Here is a 19,787-nt window from a genome sequence, read left to right as displayed (position 1 = left end):
GGATAAACGATCATGTGATCATCATCTACTTCTTCTTGTGACGCTTGTCGCCACTGCTCTACTACGATAAACGGAACAATATTCTCTACTATGAATAGTGTGCTTTGTTGGGCACACAAGTATATGGATCATGGCTTGGACGAGCAATGTGCCCGCACACGTCATGCTAGCTCGATATTCCTTCTATGCTAAGTTTTCATTAATAGACAATGTTTTATGAACACATCATCATTTCTCGCCATTTCCCCACTGGTTTCCCACTGCCACCCAACGATATTGCGCATAAACCTAAGCGGCATGCAACGCACCGAGACAACAAGCGCAGCCTGTAGCACATCCACCTTTTCCAACCATCCCAACCCACCGAAGCATCGCCTCTGCCATCAACCCCCTCGACGAGGAAAATGAGAAGGCGCCACAGCCCACCGAGGCTGAGGCGCTCCCCGGCAACGCAATGGACGACGACGTGATGCGCGTCATCGCCAGGGTTGAGCAGACCCTGGCGCCACAATGCTTCATCACCGCGGATCAAGATAGGCATGTCAGCACCGAGAGGCTGTAGCTCGCCGCACAACATGATCAATGGTGCGCCGTAGAGCAAGCTAGGCACATCTCCGCCAATAGGTTGTGGCTCGCCGCACAGCGAGACTGTTGGAACACCGTAGAGAGAGAGAGAGAGAGAGAGAGAGGCGTGGCGCGCCACACAACAAAAGCAGATCCATGGGCGCTTGCCTGCTGTCGACAGGGCATCGCAGCTCGGTACACGTCCCGTCAGTACCCTCATTCCTCGCTAGGAGTGGGCAGAGGCCGTCTGTGCCGTACTTGCACCAGATGTCAGTTGTGTCGTACTTGCACCGGACGCCCACCGCGCCATTCGATGGGTCGCGCCGTTCGCCTTGTCCATGGCCCGCTCGATGCCAATGCATTGGTCGCTAGGCTCGACCGCCTCCTTGGCCCAGGTGTCCACCTGGGTGCAGTAGAAGAACATGGTCGTCGCATCCTCAAGCTGGTGATATCCGATGAAATAGACAACCTGGAGCTCGAGATTGCGCTCCAGATGTACCACGAGCGTGTCGACCGCTTGGACAAACGCCTGCACGAGTTCAGGCAGAGCCAAGAGCTATCGTAGGCAAGGGCTGCTGGTCATGGACACGTTTTATTTTGTGGAATCGTTTCAACGTGGATCACTATGTATTCACAATAATCATAATATTTTTCTGTTTATTGCTCTGTTTCAATGTGTTTACTCTGTTTTCCGTTCTTATATGTTCTGTTTCAATGTGTGTACATATGCTTTCCATTCTGTATATGTGGACGATAACAGCTAGATATAAATTAGTATACGAAAACAGATAGGAAAATGGAATTCATAATATATATAAATTGTTCATTAGTTCATCACAGAATATATATAATATCATCCCTTATACGTGATGATACTTAACTACTATGTATGATGCTAAAACTAATAATCCCTCATGGGGGCAGTATTCCGGCAGCCCCTCACTAGCAGCTCCCTGGTGCGCGGTGTCTTCCCAGCACGGAGGCAGTACTCCGCCTCCTCCACCTGCAACACTTGACGTAGAGATCTACCTCTTGTTGGCGAACGAGCGCGAACGACCTTGCCATTTCGTTGGGCGCCCATAGGAGCTCCTCGTTGGTGGCACGCTAGAGCTTATCGGCCCACCTCCACGCAGCGATGAGGTTCCTAGAGCCTTCGACATTCCTCACGAAGTACCCATCTTCGTACACCTCCTCCGCATGACGAAGCGCCCGCCCCAAAAGCTCCACCGCCTCCTTTTTCCAGGCGCCTCACGGGCTTCACATGTCGCTTGGTACCTGGCTTCCTCCTCCGCCATTCTCAGCCGACGGAAGCGACTTCCACAGACAAAGATTGTACTGGCCCCAAAACCACTCCAAAGTTGGGGGTTCTGGTGCAACCTCATCTGGTGGCCCGTAGGGGTCCACCTCCTCGCTTCTCTTCGACTGAACATCCTCGGGGGGTAGCACCTCCTCATCAGCGTGTGGGCAGATCGGCGACGCCATGGCAGAGATTTGAGAGAGAGAGAGAGAGAGAGGGAGAGGGCGAGTGAGGGGAGGATGTAGATGAGAATCCAGACGGGATGACGTGGGCAATGTAGTATTTATTGGCGGGCGAAATCTAGATCGACGAGAACAGTACACACGCTGGTCGCCAGAATTTACGAGTACTGTAGTTTGAATTGCACACGATTCTCGCAGCAAAAGCCATGTGTGAACTTAATAGCTGACAGTTTTCAATTTAGAACCGTGTATGATTAATAACCCGCGCCACTCACCTTCTAAACCTCGAGGTGCAAAATAGAGATCGTGTGGGGCCCAGTTGTCTTGTCAGATATTTACATTTTCTTTCCTCATATGAGGCACGAATGCGTATTTTGTGTTACCATGGCACTCCATGCATGTGTCCAAGCCGTAACACCAATATGTTTGAAAATTCCTTCTAATTTACCATATATGGAATTAACTTGCACACAACAAGTACACATATATGATTTTCAAACCATTATGGTTAGCTGCTGCATGCACATGTAGTTCAAATTTGAATTAGGATAATTAAATGGATGGAAAACCACTTAAATGTCTTAAAAAGGTCAAATGACCCCTAAAGTATTCCAAATTTTGACATGACAGTTGTATTAGTGCATGTTAATTGTAGAAAAAAATTTGAAGGCCATAAGAGGAAGCTATCGTCGGTTTACATCAAACATGCATTGTTCTCTCTAGGAACCACGAGCCTTCGGGTGAGCTCCTTCAGTTTGTGAGGGGTGTGTGTACAAACTTTCGTCAAAAAGACCAATTTTTTACCACACCATCTTGGTGTCATGCCATTACGTCAGCAAGGTTTCATGTATTTCTAATCATTTTTTAATTTTCTGGAATTTAAATGCCATGGCACTCCATGCTTTGTGTCCAAGGCGTGACACCAATATGTTTGAAAATTTCTTCCAATTTACTGCACATGGTGTTAACTCGCACACAAGTACACAAATATGATTTTTTTAAACCGTTATGGTTAGCTCTTGCATGTACATGTAGTTCAAATTTGAATTACGGTCATTAAATGGCTAGAAAATCACTTAAATGTCTTAAAAAAGGTCAAATGACCCCTGGAAGTTTTCAATTTTTGACATGACAGTTGTATTAGTGCACGTTAACTGTAGAAATTTTTTGAAGGCCATAAGAGGAAGCTATCACCGGTTCGTCATCAAACATGCATTGTGCCCTCTCAGGACCACGAGCCTTCTAGTGAGTTGCTTTGTCTCGGGGGAAATATACAGGGGTATATGTTTTCTCCTGACTCGTGCACGGACAAGCCACGATCGAACCAAGATGTACAAGAAACCAAGAGATTCAAATGACCAACAAGCATATCAGAGGGACTAAGACCAAGCCATAGGAATAGGGTATCATCAAGAGAAAGGCCTCCGTTGCTGGGCAGGCGAGCCCGGCAGGAGGTGAGGCCACCCCCAAAAGAAGATGACCAAGGCGTCCCGGTAGGGCCTGTCGGGGCTTGCAAAGGCTAAAACACCTCACCAAGCACTCCACCACGACTCACGTTGTCGATCAGTGTGGTGTCAAGCAGAGTGATTAAGTGGCAGCCATTTGCCACATGGCGGCCCCTTTCTACCAAAAAACCCGTAGATGACACCCGTCCTATGATGTGTCGGGCCAGCAAGCGTGGAGCTGGCAAGACAGCCTGGCAAGCCTTGCCGGGCAACCAGCAACATGACGTTGAGCGGCGCATTAAATGCGCCCTATCAGCCTACAAAGTTAGGTATGATAGCACTATTTGCTATCTTATCAGTGTCTAATGACTGATTTGCCACTGCGGTGATCCCATAAACTATAAAAGGAGGCCCATGGCAATGGTAGAAGGGGTTCGTGAGGTTGGAAGCATGGACAACCCACACCCCCATACGTGCGTAGTCGCCGCGGCCTGAGGCAACCCTTGTCGGGCAAGTGTACTGCGCTCCACCACCATATTTCCACCATCAATCCACCAAAGCAGGAGTAGGGTTTTACGCCTCGCGGCGGCCCAAACCTGGGTAAAACTGCCTGTGTGATCTCTGTCGTGCTGCCCCACGTTAGTCTGCTCTTTGTGCGACGTGACGTCCCCTTGCCGAACCAGCAAGGGGTCGTCCTGGTCCCATAGGTGGTCGTGGTTTCCCATGACATCTTTGGCGCGCCAGGTAGGAGGCTCGCGTGCGCGAACCTAAAGACGTGAGCAGCACGTCACCTTCGTCGCCATCTGCATCTTCGGCAACGCCATCGACCATGGTGCCCATGAAGACACAGAAGCAAAGCGGGGCCAACCCCACACCACATTGTTGGTCTCCGCGCCTTGCCGCAGCAACGGCTACAACGAAGATCTCCGCTGGTGGCAAGAGACCCGTCCCGGCGGCCTGCATGGTGTACCCACCATTTGGGCGTCGTTCGGCAAAAGAGCACAAAATGTGCGGGCGCGAGCTCCCTCCTCCCCGTCCCTTCCCTTCGTCAGCAGTCGAATCGCTTTAGCCACGGTGTCGTCGATGTCGACGATTACCGCGCGACGCTCAGTCCAGTATTTCTCCCACTTTGGGTAATCCTGAGCGAAGTGCTGGTATGAGTCCATCGATACACTCCCCGGCAAGTGTATTTCGGCAAGGCTGCCTGCATCGGCACGACCCATGCATCAGCAGTCGCTGGACTGACCCGAAAGGAGAGGAGAAAAAGGGAGGGGGACCAGAGAAGCCCGGCACTATGCCCCGATGCCCGCCAGCGGCATGAAATGCATATCAGTCCCTGTCAGGAATGAAAAAACCACCTGGTTGACTCCTGCCCCGCCAGATGCCGCGGGCGCGCCTGACAGAGGGGAAAGAAGCTCAGAACAAAAGCTAAGTCTACATTACCACTTCTTGATTGATGCATTAGAGAATTTTGCAGTCGTTTATCTCATATTGTGAAACCCTCATGTGATGGAACCTTGGTTAGCTTCTTTGGTTGCTCCAGCGTCCTGTCCTGAGCCATGCTCGCAGGACGAGAGGCTGCACCGAGAACTACCTGGGAAAAACCTGTCGGGACGCATCCACGCCAAGATGACTGTTAAGGTACAGACCCTTACGACAATCGCGGCAATATGATACCGGCAGGCATCCAAATCATATATAGGGATCGATCATACGAACGCACACATACATGGCTCAAAGGGATAAACAAATATTTAAAATTCAGCTTAGAATATTAGTTTCGCACAAACACCAGAGATAGAAATGACTAAACGCAAAATGTACGCCATGTTTCATTACAGGGCAACAGCGGCCCGATACTTGATTTGATGACTAGATGGAGCAGTTCAAACTTGGAGGACCATGTCGGCCCATGACGCAGCTTTCTCCTTGGCGGCTGCAACGTCGGCACCCGCTGGCGGCTTCCTCAATCTGTCATCGAGGTCGAGGTCTGGATGGCGGCAGGCAATATTGCTCAAGACCATGAAGAGGGCGTTGCGGGCAAGCTTCCGGGACTTGGTCACGAAGCGCTCGGCCCTCCCCTCCTCATGCGCCTTCAGCTTCTCGATCAGCTTGTTGAAGAAGATTCACAGCTTAACACTTGGGACCTCTTGGTTGCTAGCTGAAAGATCGAGGATGTCGCCTAGAGGGGGGGTGAATAGGCACTTTAAAATAATTACGGTTTAGGCATGAACAAATGCGGAATAAACCTAGCGGTTAATTTGTCAAGCACAAAACCTAAAACAATTAGGCTCACCTATGTGCACCAACAACTTATGCTAAGCAAGATAAGCAACTATGTGATAGCAAGATATATGACAAAGAACAATATGGCTATCACAAACTAAAGTGCATAAGTAAAGGGCTCGGGTAAGAGATAACCGAGGCACGCGGAGACGATGATGTATCCCGAAGTTCACACCCTTGCGGATGCTAATGTCCATTTGGAGCGGTGTGGAGGCACAATGCTCCCCAAGAAGCCACTAGGGCCACCGTAATCTCCTCACGGCCTCGCACAATGCAAGATGTCGTGATTCCACTAAGGGACCCTTGAGGGCGATCACCGAACCCGTACAAATGGCGACCCTTGGGGGCGGTCACCGAACCCGTACACTTTGGCAACCCTTGGGGCGGTCACCGGTACCCGTCAAATTGCTCGGGGCGATCTCCACAACCTAATTGGAGACCCCGACGCTTGCCCGGAGCTTTACACCACAATGATTGAGCTCCGAACAACACCAACCGTCTAGGGCGCCAAGGCACCCAAGAGGAATAAGCTCTAGGGTGTCCAAACACCCAAGAGTAACAAGCTCAAGGGTACCAAGCACCCAAGAGTAATAAGCTTCTCAACTTGTAACTTCCACGTATCAGGTGGAGAACTCAAACCGATGCACCAAATGCAATGGGAAGGGCACACGGAGTGCCCAAGTCCTTCTCTCTCAAATCCCACCAAAGCAACTAATGCTAGGGAGGAAGATGAGAGGAAGAACAAGAATGAGAACACCAAGAACTCCAAGATCTAGATCCAATGGGTTCCCCTCACATAGAGGAGAAAGTGATTGGTGGAAATGTTGATCTAGATCTCCTCTCTCTTTTCCCTCAAAAACTAGCAAGAATCCATGGAGGGATTGAGAGTTAGCAAGCTCGAAGAAGGTAAACAATGGGGGAAGAACACGAGCTCAAAGGATAAGGTTGAATGGGGAAGAAGACCCCCTTTTATAGGAGCTCCCGAATCCAACCGTTATGTGCTCAGTCCGCACACGGCGGTACTACCGCTCAGGGGAGTGGTACTACTGCCCAGGCGGAAGAACACAGAGAGTAGAGCAAAACAGAGGGCGAGGCAGAGCCGTATGAGCGGCACTACCGCTGGAGCCAGCGGTACTACCGTTGGCCGCATGGTACTGCCGCTTGGCCCAGCAGTACTAGGGGCGGTGGTAGCCGCGGTACTACTGCTCCTACTGCTGCTACTACTGCCGATGAACCCGACACGAGAAAACCACATCTCGAGTCAAGGCGGTACCAGCGCGGAACCGGAGCCGTACTACCGCTTGTGGCCATGGGCGGTACTACCGTTGTGGGACAGCGGTACTACTGCTTGTGGCGATACGCGGTACTGCCGCTCCGGTCCAGCGGTACTACCGCTGGCACCAACCTTATGCCATTTCCACAGAAACAAGTACACTCCAAGGAAAACCAGAACTGCCATAACTTTTGCAAATGAGCTTCGAATTGAGCAAACTCAAGCTTGTTGGATACAAGACAATGAGTAGCATCAAAACTGCGACTTGTTATAGTAAGAAGAGGCAGGGGAGGTATGCCTAAAAAAGGAGGAGAGAAAACTCCAATAGAGAAGAACCGGCAGAACCTCCAACATCGAAAACATCATAGAAGATGCATGTGAACTCCATTTTCGATGAACTCGAGCTTGTAATAAAGATGACCATAAGCTCCAAAACTCACAAAGAGAACCAAACAAGAACCAAGAAAGAAGATGCAAGGATGCAATGGTTTGAGCTCTCTACGAATGATACGATCAAGTTACTCATCGAGAGCCCCCCTTGATAGTACGGTAATCGAACCTAAAACCCGGTCTCCCAACTACCATCATGCGACCGGTAAAATGGAGAACCTATCAAGGGCAAACCTTTGCCTTGCACATGGTCCACTTGAGCTAGATGATGACGATCTTGACTCCCTCAAGTTAGACCACCTTTCTTGATTGCGTTGGCTCGATGAAGACTAGTTGATTGCTCCCCCATACTCCACTATGGGTGAGCCACTCTTCCGCACATCTTCACAAGTCCATTGTCACTACAATGGACGGCAAGCTTCAAGCATTTGATCTCTTCATGATGCTTCACTTGAACTTGCACACCACAACCTAACCCCACAAAGAACTCTCACGAAGATCATGGGTTAGTACACAAGGCGTAATTGACAATGCTTACCATACCATGGGATCGCTTGATCCCTCTCGATACATCTTCTATGCTTTGTGTGTTGATCAACTTGATTCACTCTTTGACTTAGTCTTGATCAACCTCTCACCTGACCAATCTTTAGGTAATTCCTTGAATGGCACCTTGGTCATCACAAACTCTCCTTGAAACCAACAAATGGACTCCAAGAAAAGCCTATGGACAAATCCTTCAAATAAAACTCAACGCAACCATTAGTCCATAGAGATTGTCATCAATTACCAAAACCAAACATGGGGGCACCGCATGTTCTTTCACTAGCCAAGAAGACTGGGTCGTCCATGCCCGTCACTGTAGCCTGAGCTCCGAGACGTTTGGCCACGTCGACCAGGCTCTTGATCCAGAGGTTGCTCAGGTTGACCTGATTCTTCAGCTTGTCCTCGACGTCCTGCTGGAGATACTTGGCGGTGTCTAAATCCTTGGATAGGAACTGCTGGCGGGACTCAAGTGACTCTGTCGAGCGCTCCAGTGTGCCGATCCTTGCCTTCATGTCCGAGATGTTGCCGTTGGCAGTTTCAAGGGTCCGAGTCTAGGAAGAGAGCTACGACTGCACATCAGCCAAGAGGATCTCCGCCTTCCGTGCTTCTTCCTTGAGAGCTTCCAACTCCTTGGCGCTCCCGGCAAGATCTTCCACTGACTTAGACACCTGCTAGTCAAGATCAGCCTTGGCGCGGATGCGGCAGCCAGGTCATCAGAGAGCTTCTTCAGTCAGGCAGCAGAGTCAGCGGCAACAGCGTCCCAGGCCACTCCATGCTTGTCCTCCAGATCCTTACTGCACTGGCAAACAAGAGCCTCCAGATCGTCATCTTTCGCGCGAAGGGTGGCTTCGAGCTTCTCCTCTCTGAGGGAAATCTCTCGCTCCCTGGCGTCTAGAGATGCCTTGCGGTCTTCCAGGCGCGCCTCGTGAGCCATGACTTCATCCCATGTCATCTGGAGCGTCTCTTGCTGCGTCAACAGCACCTTGAACTGCTTGTCGTGCCACGTGCGTAGCTCCAAGCCTTTAACCTTCAGCTTCTGGTCCATCCTATCGACAGACTCGTGCTGCTCCTTGAGTGCCAGCCACTTCCGGTTGTGTCGGGCCTGCATCTCCTTCACACCCACTGCCATGGATTCCATGAAGGACAAGTCCATGGTGACGATAGCTGAGTCGTCAGCCTCTCCAGCTCCCTGATAAAGCAGAGCCAGGAGATGTCGAAGCTCTTCATCAAGCTCAGCATCCGTCGTCGGGGATAGGCCAGGGGCTCCAGCTCCGTGTGGCGACAACACCATGGCTAGCATGCTCGAGGAGGATGGCAGGATTTCAGCGATGGTACCGGTGATGGGGAAAGGGCCCATGGTCTGGAGAGGGATCTTCTCCTTTACAGCCACTCCCCCTACCTAGACATCCTCTGGAGAATGCTCCTTCACCGCCATGGAACTCTACTCATCCCCGGTAGCAAGATCATGTCCCTCCATGGCAGCAATGTCAACGGCCTCTTCTGCGGCAGCCTTGCCTATGTCAACCGACACCTCCAATGGTTCTGGCTCTTCGGCTTGATGGCCTGCGGGTGAGAAGAACAGAGGACAACAAAGAAGCAGAAGGTTGAAGTGAAAAAAAGAAGAAGAGAAAGAGAAGAAGGAGCAAATGAAGTACCTGGAGAACTCTGCCGGGCAGGAACCTCTGTTTCCCCGGTAACAGCCCTGAACTTCGCCCTCTGCCATGGTATTCCTGGGCAGCCTTCTGTGCAGAATCATCCACAAAAGGTTTCGTGGGGCTCTCTCCAGCTCGAGCCGCATGGGAAACGTGCCCCTCGGGGAGGGGCTCACCCCGCGTTGTCTCACCTCCCCCTTCGCTTGAGGGAACAAGAAGGCCGTCCCCATCACCTCCGGTGGGTGGAACCAAGTCTCCGCTTCCGGGTCGAGGGATGGGTTGGGTGCTCGGCACAGGGTCCTCTGCATCATCCCCCACCAAGGCCGAGCTCTCTGCGCCCTTCAACGACCCAACATGCTGGAGCTTCCTCCAGGAGTGATGGACAAGGGTTTCCGTGTCCTCCTCCACCTCACTACCGGCGACAACAAGAGAAAAGAGGTTAGTCAACAAAGATAATTGGGTATGCACGAGCTATCCATAAAAAAAATCATCCTTACTCTTCTGCAATGAGCATGGAGTCCAAGTTGAACTCCATGTAAGGTGAGGGCTCCCTTCTCCTCTTTGGGGGCGGAGGGGCAGAGCTCTCCGGCAGCTGTGGCGCCTGGTGTCGGTGTCAAAACCAGCAGATCTCGGGTAGGGGGCCCAAGCTATATGTCTGAGGATCGATGGTAACTATGATCAAAAGGACACAATGTTTACCCACGTTCGGGCCCTATTAGTGGAGGTAAAACCCTACTCCTGCTTGATTGTATTCAATGGGTATATGGGTTACAAGAGTTGATCTACCTCGAGATCGTAATGGCTAAACCTTAGCTTGGCTAGACTATCAATGTTGTTATGATCCTGCCTTCGATCTAACCATATGGTTTATATAGATACCGAAGGGGCTTAGGGTTGTACAAAGTCGGTTTAACAGAAAGGAAATAGCATATCCAGACACCTAAACTTGCCATCCACGTATATGGGAGTGCCTACCGGACACGAGAGGTGGTCTTCTGCCTTGTATCTTGATGGACCAACAGTCCAGCCCATATCCAATAGACCGGACACCCGAGGACCCCTTAGTCCAGGACTCCCTTAGTAGCCCATGAACCAGTCTTCAATGACAACGTGTTCGGCGTGCAGATTATCTTCGGCATTGCGAGGCAGGTTCCCTGAACAATGGAAGTCATCTCTCCTTCATAAAAGAACCATATTCGGCCTTGTATAATTTACACAACCCTTAGCCGCGAAGGCGGGATATATAAAAAAAATAAGAATATTGTCTTTTACTAACAACTTTTTTCGGTGAAGCGTCAGACTTGACCCTTCGGCGTTTTCAACCGTTTTCACACCCTGTGTTCCATGTTTTGAGGCCAAGCCCCATTGGCCCGTCCTGTCAAAATAGAGATCGTGCCCACTTAATGCGGGATTGCTCATTAATAAAATTTGGGTAATTAAGCGTTTACGGCGCATCCTTTCATTGGGAATAAGCAAGCTTCAAGGCGCAAGTGGGGGGACGGTTGGAATTTTTACCGCCTATAAGAGGGCAATGGATTTCTCCTTTCTTTCCCACGCCTTCCAATCTCCTCAGCCTTCCAATTTCCCCAAGCTCTCAGCGCCTGAAAAGTTTATGTCTTCCTCACCACCACCACCACCTCCTCCGACCATGACCGGATATGGTTCCAAGGGCAAGTGGGAGGCCTCCTCTGTCACGGAGAAGGAGATAAAGGATCTCCGGAGTGTGGTATACCTCGCCGCAACCATCGCGCACACGCTCCCCCCCCAAGGGTCAGACCATTCCCACTCTAGATCCCGGTGAAAGGGTAGTCTTCCTCCCCCATTTCCTTAGAGGGTTAGGTTTTCTACTCCACCCCTTCATCCACGGACTCATGTTCTACTACGGTCTAGATTTCTATAATCTAGCCCCGAACTCTTTCCTCCACATCTCGGCGTTTATCGTCGTGTGTGAGGCTCTTCTCCGCATCCCCCCAGACTTCGGCCTATGGCTGAAAATATTTAATGTGAAGCCGAAGGTGGTCGACGGGCAACATGCGGACTATGGCAGGGCCATGAAAAGTAAGCTTCCCAACGCCACATGGCCCAAGGGGGCCTTCGTCTAGACCGTCAAGATCTGGCAACAAGAGTGGTTTTATATCATTGAGCTGCGCCGTACCAAGTGGGTGGCAATTCAGGAGTTCAGATCTGAACCCGCCATGAGGCTCATCTCCGGGACCGCGAAGGCCTAGATTGGGGGTCTCAGACGGAGGTGCAAACATTGCAGACGCGTATCACCAATGTGTTGAGCAAAAATGTTGGTTTAACCAACGTAGTGCAGATTATGCTCTTTCGACGCATCCTCCCCTGCCAGCGTCGGACTTCCCCCATGTGGGAGTTCAATCGGAGGAGCCGCGAACTCTACAGCATTTCCTCGGCACGAAGCACGAGGGAATGTGGAAGCTACTCTTCAAGGCACAGAAGAGCTGGCCAATGGGGACCGAAGACGTTGGCCTCGACACCAAGAATCCGGCCACTCCGGTAAGTGTTAATTTTACGAAGATATATCTGGTCTATATATTCGATCAATATGAAAACTTATCAGCCCACCTCTCTGTAGGGCTGGACCAAGAAGTCGGAGCGGATTAAGAGTCCGGCTTTGTTGCCCGAAGACCCAGTCACTCCTCGGCTGGAGGAGATGCTGGTCCCGGCGCCCTATCAGGCGCCGGAGAAGAAGACCAAGAAGAAGGGCAAGGGGCCCAAGGACGGGCCCCGCTGCAATGGTCCTTTGGACGCAGTGTCCGGAGAGACCAAGGTCGTCTCCTCTCAAGAGGAAGACGAGGACGAAGAGGAAGAGGAGGAAATGGAGAGCAACTCCCCATGCAAGACAAGGAGGAAGAAGAGGACAGCCTCCGAGAATCCGTAGGGAGCGATGCCAAAGAGGGGTAAGATAACCCTCTCAGTTAGTTTGGACTCGGAGTCCGAACACAACCCGAAGAGGGCCCAAAGGGAGAAGCACCTGGCCGAAACATAAGTATCGAAAGCTTACTTGTTCAGTTTTTGCTTAATTTGCCTTTGTTATATAAATCATATCTTTATTTGCCTTCCAGCCCTCCGCACGATATCCCGATTCCCTCGACCTCATCAGGAAATTCTCTACCGCCTGAAGAGGTGGAGAGCGATGGACCATCGCGAGCCTTCTTCCCCTGCCATGGAGGACACCGAGATGTCATCCCAAAGAACCTCTCCTTGCCGAGGAGGGGCGGACAAGGCTGTCCAGAAGACGTTTGAGGGTAACACCTCGGACGCCGTAAAGCAGGGCACAACGACCCCCATGACCACCGAGGGTGGGGGCCTCAACAGTTCAGGCCCTCACCGAACACCGTCCCGGAGACCAATACGGCTCCGGGTTCGGACCAACACCCCCCTTTGACAGAGGGGGGAGGAGCAGCAGCTCCATCGGCGGCCTTTGTTAATCCGGAGGCCGCTAATACTCTTGACGAAGCGCTGCAACACGCTTCCATCATGGAGGAGCACCGCACCCTGATGGGTGCGGTTATGGAAAAGGTTCAGTCCGTGAAGAGCGGACTGACCGAAGCCTTTAACAGCCTACTGACAGGCTTTGAGGTATACGATGTAATTCTCTTACAAGTTATATATGTATGTATGTATGTATGTAATTCTCTTACAAGTTATGTATGTATGTATGTATGTATGTATGTATGTATGTATGTATGTATGTATATATATATATATATATATATATATATATAGTTTTACTATTCATCACCCAGGGTGCACAATAAGTTATTCTTCATCCGAGGTAATCTTACGATCGCTTTCTAAATAAATTATGTTTAGAATATAAATAGTTACATGCATATTGATTCAGTACGTAAAATTTGGTATAAAAAACAAAAATATAGGTTATAAGACCAGAACAATCACATTTTATGTATGTTTTACACTATGTTTTTACATTCGTAGTTTTACGTAACATAAAATATATTTTTCTGTGAGTCCATATTTTCTTACATTATCTTTTTATGTACGAAGTAAGACAAAATTTACGAAATGTAAAAATACATGCATAGTTGTCAAAATAGACAGGGGGTGAAGAATAATTATTCCTCACCCAGGGTGACGAATAGCGCGATCCTATATATTTGCGATCACGGGATCAGAATAATATTTTGATCACAACCAGAACTTCCTGAGTTACACGCCTGAACTTTCCTCTGTATGAACCCGACCTTCGGGCTATCTTCGCAACCATGTCTCCCTACGCGAATTTTTCTGGTTAGACGTGTTCTATGTGATGTAAGTGCAATCTGCAAACTATTTCTAGCAACTAAATACACGTTTTAAATATGAATCTTGCTCATTGGCGGATTTTCTCTCGGGTCGTCATGAAACATGCCTCTGTTGCAATTTTACTGTCCGAGTTGTTCGACCTGAACTTCCCCCTGTGCTAGGTTGAACTTCCCCCAACATTGCCCTAATGGGGCTTGCGATATACCGTTGGAAAGCTATGGACACGAGTATCATGACGCAAGTTAAATTTTTGACAAAAGCTACGCGGTTTAAGAGCAGTTTTGAAAACCGTTTTTCTTCATACAAAAAACATGAATCGTATTTTCGTTCACATTTCTAAACCGTTTATCAGAATGGGGCAAATAATATGGCATTGGAAAGCTGCTGCAAAACCGCTCCTTCCACATGTTGAAAGTTTCCTCTAATTCCTTGTGGATAAAGAGTAAGCTGGAAAATCGTAAAATTTCGCAAACCGAACAGCCGAGTTCGTATTTTCAATGTCATTTCTAAACGGCTAATCCATTTGATGCGCTACTTTATCATGTTAAAAGTTTTTTCTAATTTGCAACGGTTAAAAAGTAATTCCGAAAACAATAGAAGTACCACAGACTTTGTATTTTCAAGCTAATTTTTTAACCGTACGTCCGAATGCAGCAAATGATATGGCGTTGGAAAGATTGAGTAAATGCGAAACCTTTTTGTATATATTGTTTCTCCCAATTCCTTACGATTTTAAGAAAAATATGAAAATGGCTAAAATTGTATATTTGCCGTATTTTCTACAAAATTTATCGGATTGGGGCAAATAATATACTGTTGAAAAGCTACAGAAAATGCGAATTTTTTCCTGTTGATGGTTTTCTCTAGTTCCTAGCCATTTTCAAGTAATTTTGGAAATGGCGAGATCATTCGTTCTGCCTCTATCGCAAAACAGATTCTTCGAAAATGCACCGCGTGAATAACTTGAACTTCTGGACATGTCTACTTGAACTTCACTCTGTTTTTCACGTACTTTTTTGCTCGTAACTCTCCATCCACTCACCGGAATTGAGCAAGTGATATACCGATGGAAAGTTGTTGTAAACACGCAACTTTTTCGTGTTGATCAATTTTTCATACTCGCGACGATTTTAAAAGTATTCCATTTGAAATTCATTCAGCATAGTAGTTGAACTTCTATTGTTTTCATGTTGAACTTCTGTGACGTATTTTTGTTTGTAATTTTCTCATCCATTCATTACTGTTACACAAAATATATCCATTTTGTACAAATCTCTATCAAAATAATTTTTTTAACTTTATATGACCAAGGATTTTGAACTTATAACAACAACAATTTTGGACCTCGCCTTTTAATTCATTTTTCTCATATTAAACTCACACCATGTAGTACATGAACTTTTTCCATTTTTATAATTCGATTTTTTTATTTTCTTTTTTTGAAATCAAATTGCTCCCAAATAATAACTGAACTTCTTTGTAGATTGAGAGAATTTTTTTCAAACACAAAAAAAAACAATTTCTTTTTTGTGTTTCGAACATGGAAATACAAGCTGAACCTCTCTCGCAAGAATTTTTTAACTTCCCCGGAAAGAGCACTTGAACTTCTTTGAACAAACCTTTTAAGTTTTTATTTTTCCACACTTTTATTCTCACCTGAAATGCATTCCTTGCAGTACTTGAACTTCTCGTTGTTTTCACTATGAACTTCTGTCGCATTTTTGTGTATACATCGAATTACATGCAATTGAAGGTTGGACGTCATTTTTTGCCATTCTGGAAACAAAAAAAAATCCATTTTTATTACAATTGAACTCCTTTGTGAGTATAATTAGAACTTCTCGGTTTAACAACGAAAATGAAATGCTCTGTTATTCTAATTTTTTATAAACTTCCAACTTCTCTGTTATTTTAATTAGAACTTCTTACTTTTATTTTGTTGGAAAAAAATATGGTTTTTAAATAAGCATCAAACTTAAAAAAAATTGAACTTCATACTTTTAGTTTTATACGAACGAAAAGAATTTTAGTTTTTCGTATATATTGAACTACTCCATTATTTTAATTTGAACTTCTTGTTTTTATTTCTTTACTAACAAGGAAAATCTGAGTTTGTTTTAAATATTGAACTGCTATATTTTTGTAATTTGGACTTCTTAGTTTTGTTATAAACGTCGAACCGCTCCGTTATTAAATTTGAACTTCTAGTTTTTTATGGAAATAAGGGACAAACTATTTTTACAAACTTTTGGAACTACTCTATTTTTTTGATTTGAACTTGTGAGGTTTTTAAGAAACATTGTACTTCTCCGTAATTTAAATTTGAACCTCTAGTTTTTTTCTACAAATTGGAAAATACCATTTTTTGTATAATTTTTGAACCGATCTGCTTTTTATATTTGAACTTATTGGTTTATTTCTAGTAAAGGGGGGGATCCCATTTTTATAATAAACAATCAAACTATTTCGCTATTTTAATTTGAACTTCTATTTTTTAATAAGTGTACATATTTTGTCTTTTCTCATATTTTTTTTACTTTTCACTTCTAGTTACATGATGTTTTAGAACGGAACATTTTTCTACAACCTTGGCTTCGCAATGTTCAGTCGTCAACTGATAGTTTTCATGTGTTCAACTCTCTCTTTTTGGACCCACAAGGTGTGTTGTTTTTTCGAAACGGTTTTTTTTTTTGAACTATCAACGATCGAAACTATGAACTTCCCACCCACAAAACGTATTTAGTACCCCCCCCACCCCCACACACACACACACAACACACACAACTGAAGTATATCTTTTTAAAAAAAATTGTGAATTCGTACAACTGGCACACACACTGAACCTTCATGAGGATAAGGCTGAACTTCCTCGTTTTTACAATGCACACCGGAGCAGGAGCACACAGACACAATCCTGGGCACATTGTGCTTGAGAATTTTCATCCTGGGCACATTGTGCTTGAGAATTTTCATCCTGGGCACATGGTGCTTGAGAAGGACACTGTAGAGGCGAGAAGAATTTTCCAGCCCGTGTCCTTCTAGCCCCAAGTTTATCTTTTTTGCAAATTATGTGTTCTTTTTACCACTCATTACCTACTAGCTTTATCTCAAAAAGTAGCTGGTCAATTATGCACATGTTTGCGAATTTGTATACATGCCGATTAGAGAAACAACAAAATTACACCAAAAATGCCACTTTTCACTATGAAAAAAGCTCCATTTTTACATGTCGAAGTCTTCACATGTACTTACAGAAAAACAACTCTAAAAAAGCTCCATTTTCTCATGGCAGTAGCACAACATCATCTCTTACAGACATACAAGAACAGTTTGTAGGCAAACTTTTGTACCCTGTTGAACACAATGTAAGTGAAGCAAAAAAATTCACCTAAAAACTGAGACAAAATGCACCGTACAAGTGCAGAATAAACAGTTAAGAAGAAACTAGTCCCCCTTTGCTCACATGGGCGGAGTTGCACGACCTGAGGTGGCGAAGTTGAACGGCCAGTGCGCTGCTCACCTCTTCTCTTCGTGATGAGTGCTTTTTGAACTCCTTCGGTAGTCGTACATGAACTTCTCGCGAACCAATATGTTCATAACATGCAAAACATCTCGCATGCACCAATAAACAAAACGGAGAACAAAATTCCTATGCATATATATCGCTAGGAGGTCAACTTGTGCATATATTATTGAACTGGCAAAATTACTGTCAGCGAACCGCTTCACATTTAAATCAAGTCTAATGCTCATACAGAAAGAAACAATGAAGAATTTAGTCTGTGAAGCAGACCATTAAACAGAGCAAACCATTAAGTTGCTTGTTTACCCCACTAGGAGTTCTCTAGCTAAAACCAAAAAGGATCTTATCCTTCTGAGCAAAGAACATGCAATCTCCAACTCACCCTTTTTCTTTTCGTCTTCTTCCTTGTGTGCCCAAATCCCAAGATCTACTGCTGCTAACAACTTCGTTTGTAAAATAAAATCAAAACCAAACATCATAAGTCTGGCCTTCAGAATGGGTTTGGCTGCAGTGCACTAAAAAAGCTCTCTGAATGTGCTAAAAAATCTCTCTGGACCTTGATTTCCTATTACCTGTGAAATACATTCCGCCTAAAAACTATCATGTGACTTGCTTCTGCAAAATAGGCTGAGATGGTTCGTCATGGTGGTCACTGAAACACAAGACTCTATAGAAGCACACAAGAAGAATTTAGCACTTCACGACGTTGTTGCATTTTGGAGAAGAAGACTCATTTTTCCCCAATATTGAAGTACCTGTGAAACTGAACCAACATATCACTACATCTAACTTTTTTGCACCTGCAAATGTGTCTGAACTTCAGAGAAGAAAGTCACTTAGAAGCAATAAAGAAACTGGGCATAGTACAGTCGCAGGGAACAACAGGTAAGCGAGATGGAGAGAGGATGGACCTGGGGGGCGTCGATATGCTGGACGATGGGTTGGATTGGAATCCAGGCGACATGGTGGACCGCGTTGGCTGGCGACAATTTGCAGGTACACAATCCGCTTTCCACAAAAGCAACTTTTGTTTAACGAAAAGAGAGACAAATCAAAGCAACTTCTGTTTTAACGAGAAAAAGAAAGACAAATCAATCAGCGTCGCGGAGCAAATCTTGCTAAGGAATGATAATGTATGTCCGTACCTTTATGGTCTGCTCTCACCTATTGTGCTTAACGATGATGATGGTATCTGCATTTTTCTTCTGGCTTCAGGCGCACGTATGCAAGACCAGCTCACTATGCGCGACATTCCTCGTGAATATAGACAATCAGTCTGACAAGACTGTCACCTTCAACGGCAAGGTGTATAAACTCCCTGCATGGTCCGTCAGCATCCTTCCTGACTGCAAGAATGTGGTACTGAACACTGCCCAGGTATGTGCATTGTCTTGCTCAAGACAAAGAAGCCGTGTTTCTGGAACCAATCTTGACCTTGGATCTGATTTTGGTCAAGATAATGGATGGAGGAACTTGTCCGTGTTGGACGGCGGGTTGGATTGGAATCCAGGCGACGTGGTGGACCGCGTTGGCCGACGAAGTTGAACTGAGCGGCAGGGAAGGTTTCCAGCGGCGAAGCTCAACATAGAGGCCTTGGCGGCGCAGTCGAAGGAGGGGGAGGCCGGCGCCGTGGTGGAAGAAGGTGGGGGTGGCCGATGCAGCGGTGGAAGAAGGTGGAGGTGGCCGGCACCATCATCGAAGCAGGTGGAGGGAGGCGGCAGGAGAGCATCTGGGCCAGAAGGGCGGTGGCGGAGGCGCGTCGTGGCCAGGGTGGGTGGGGGCGGGGCGCATCGGGGCTAAGGGAGGTAGCGGCGGGAAGCACACCAGTGTCGTGGGGCTAGCGACGGGAGGCTTGCCGGAGCCAGGGAGACGGCGACGAGAGGCGCGCCAAAGCCAGGGAGGCGGCGGCGGGAGGTCGGTCGGGGAGGATTGTGAGAGGATGCGGGGGGGAGTGGATAAGGTGGGCGTCGAGGGATTTTTTTCTTCTTTTACTAGAAGTTCGGGTGGGCAGCCTTATGGATCGAGGAACATGTCCATCGCACTATATAGGGCCGATCGTGATCCAAATAGCTATTCTGATAAATAGTGCTACTATATATATATTCTGATCCAAATAGCTATAAATACTATTCTGATCACGGGATCAGAATAATATTCTTATCACAACATGAACTTTCCGAGTAACGCGCCTGACCTTCCCTGAGTATTAGGTTGAACTTCAGCTAAAAAGTGTCCAAATGGGGCTTGCGATATATGGTTGGAAAGCTATGGACACGACTATGATGACCCAAGTTGATTTTTTTTGCAAAATGTAAGCGGTTTAAGAGTAGTTTTGAAAA

At 47.0% G+C, this 19,787-nt stretch overlaps 1 long non-coding RNA gene across 1 annotated transcript; it reads right to left on the bottom strand.

Annotated features, from left to right (window-relative positions):
* Positions 1-17,720: 17,720 nt before the first annotated feature.
* On the bottom strand, positions 17,721-19,450 carry LOC123111509 (uncharacterized). Its single transcript, XR_006454505.1, has 2 exons — positions 18,360-19,450; positions 17,721-18,203 (listed from the first exon to the last, which is right to left on the bottom strand). It is a non-coding gene; the product is annotated as an uncharacterized lncRNA (long non-coding RNA).
* Positions 19,451-19,787: the final 337 nt, after the last annotated feature.

The sequence above is a fragment of the Triticum aestivum genome, chromosome 5B (genome assembly GCF_018294505.1).
Source record: "Triticum aestivum cultivar Chinese Spring chromosome 5B, IWGSC CS RefSeq v2.1, whole genome shotgun sequence".
NCBI classification, from domain to species: Eukaryota; Viridiplantae; Streptophyta; class Magnoliopsida; order Poales; family Poaceae; genus Triticum; species Triticum aestivum.
This window is presented reverse-complemented; position numbering and strand designations above follow the sequence as displayed.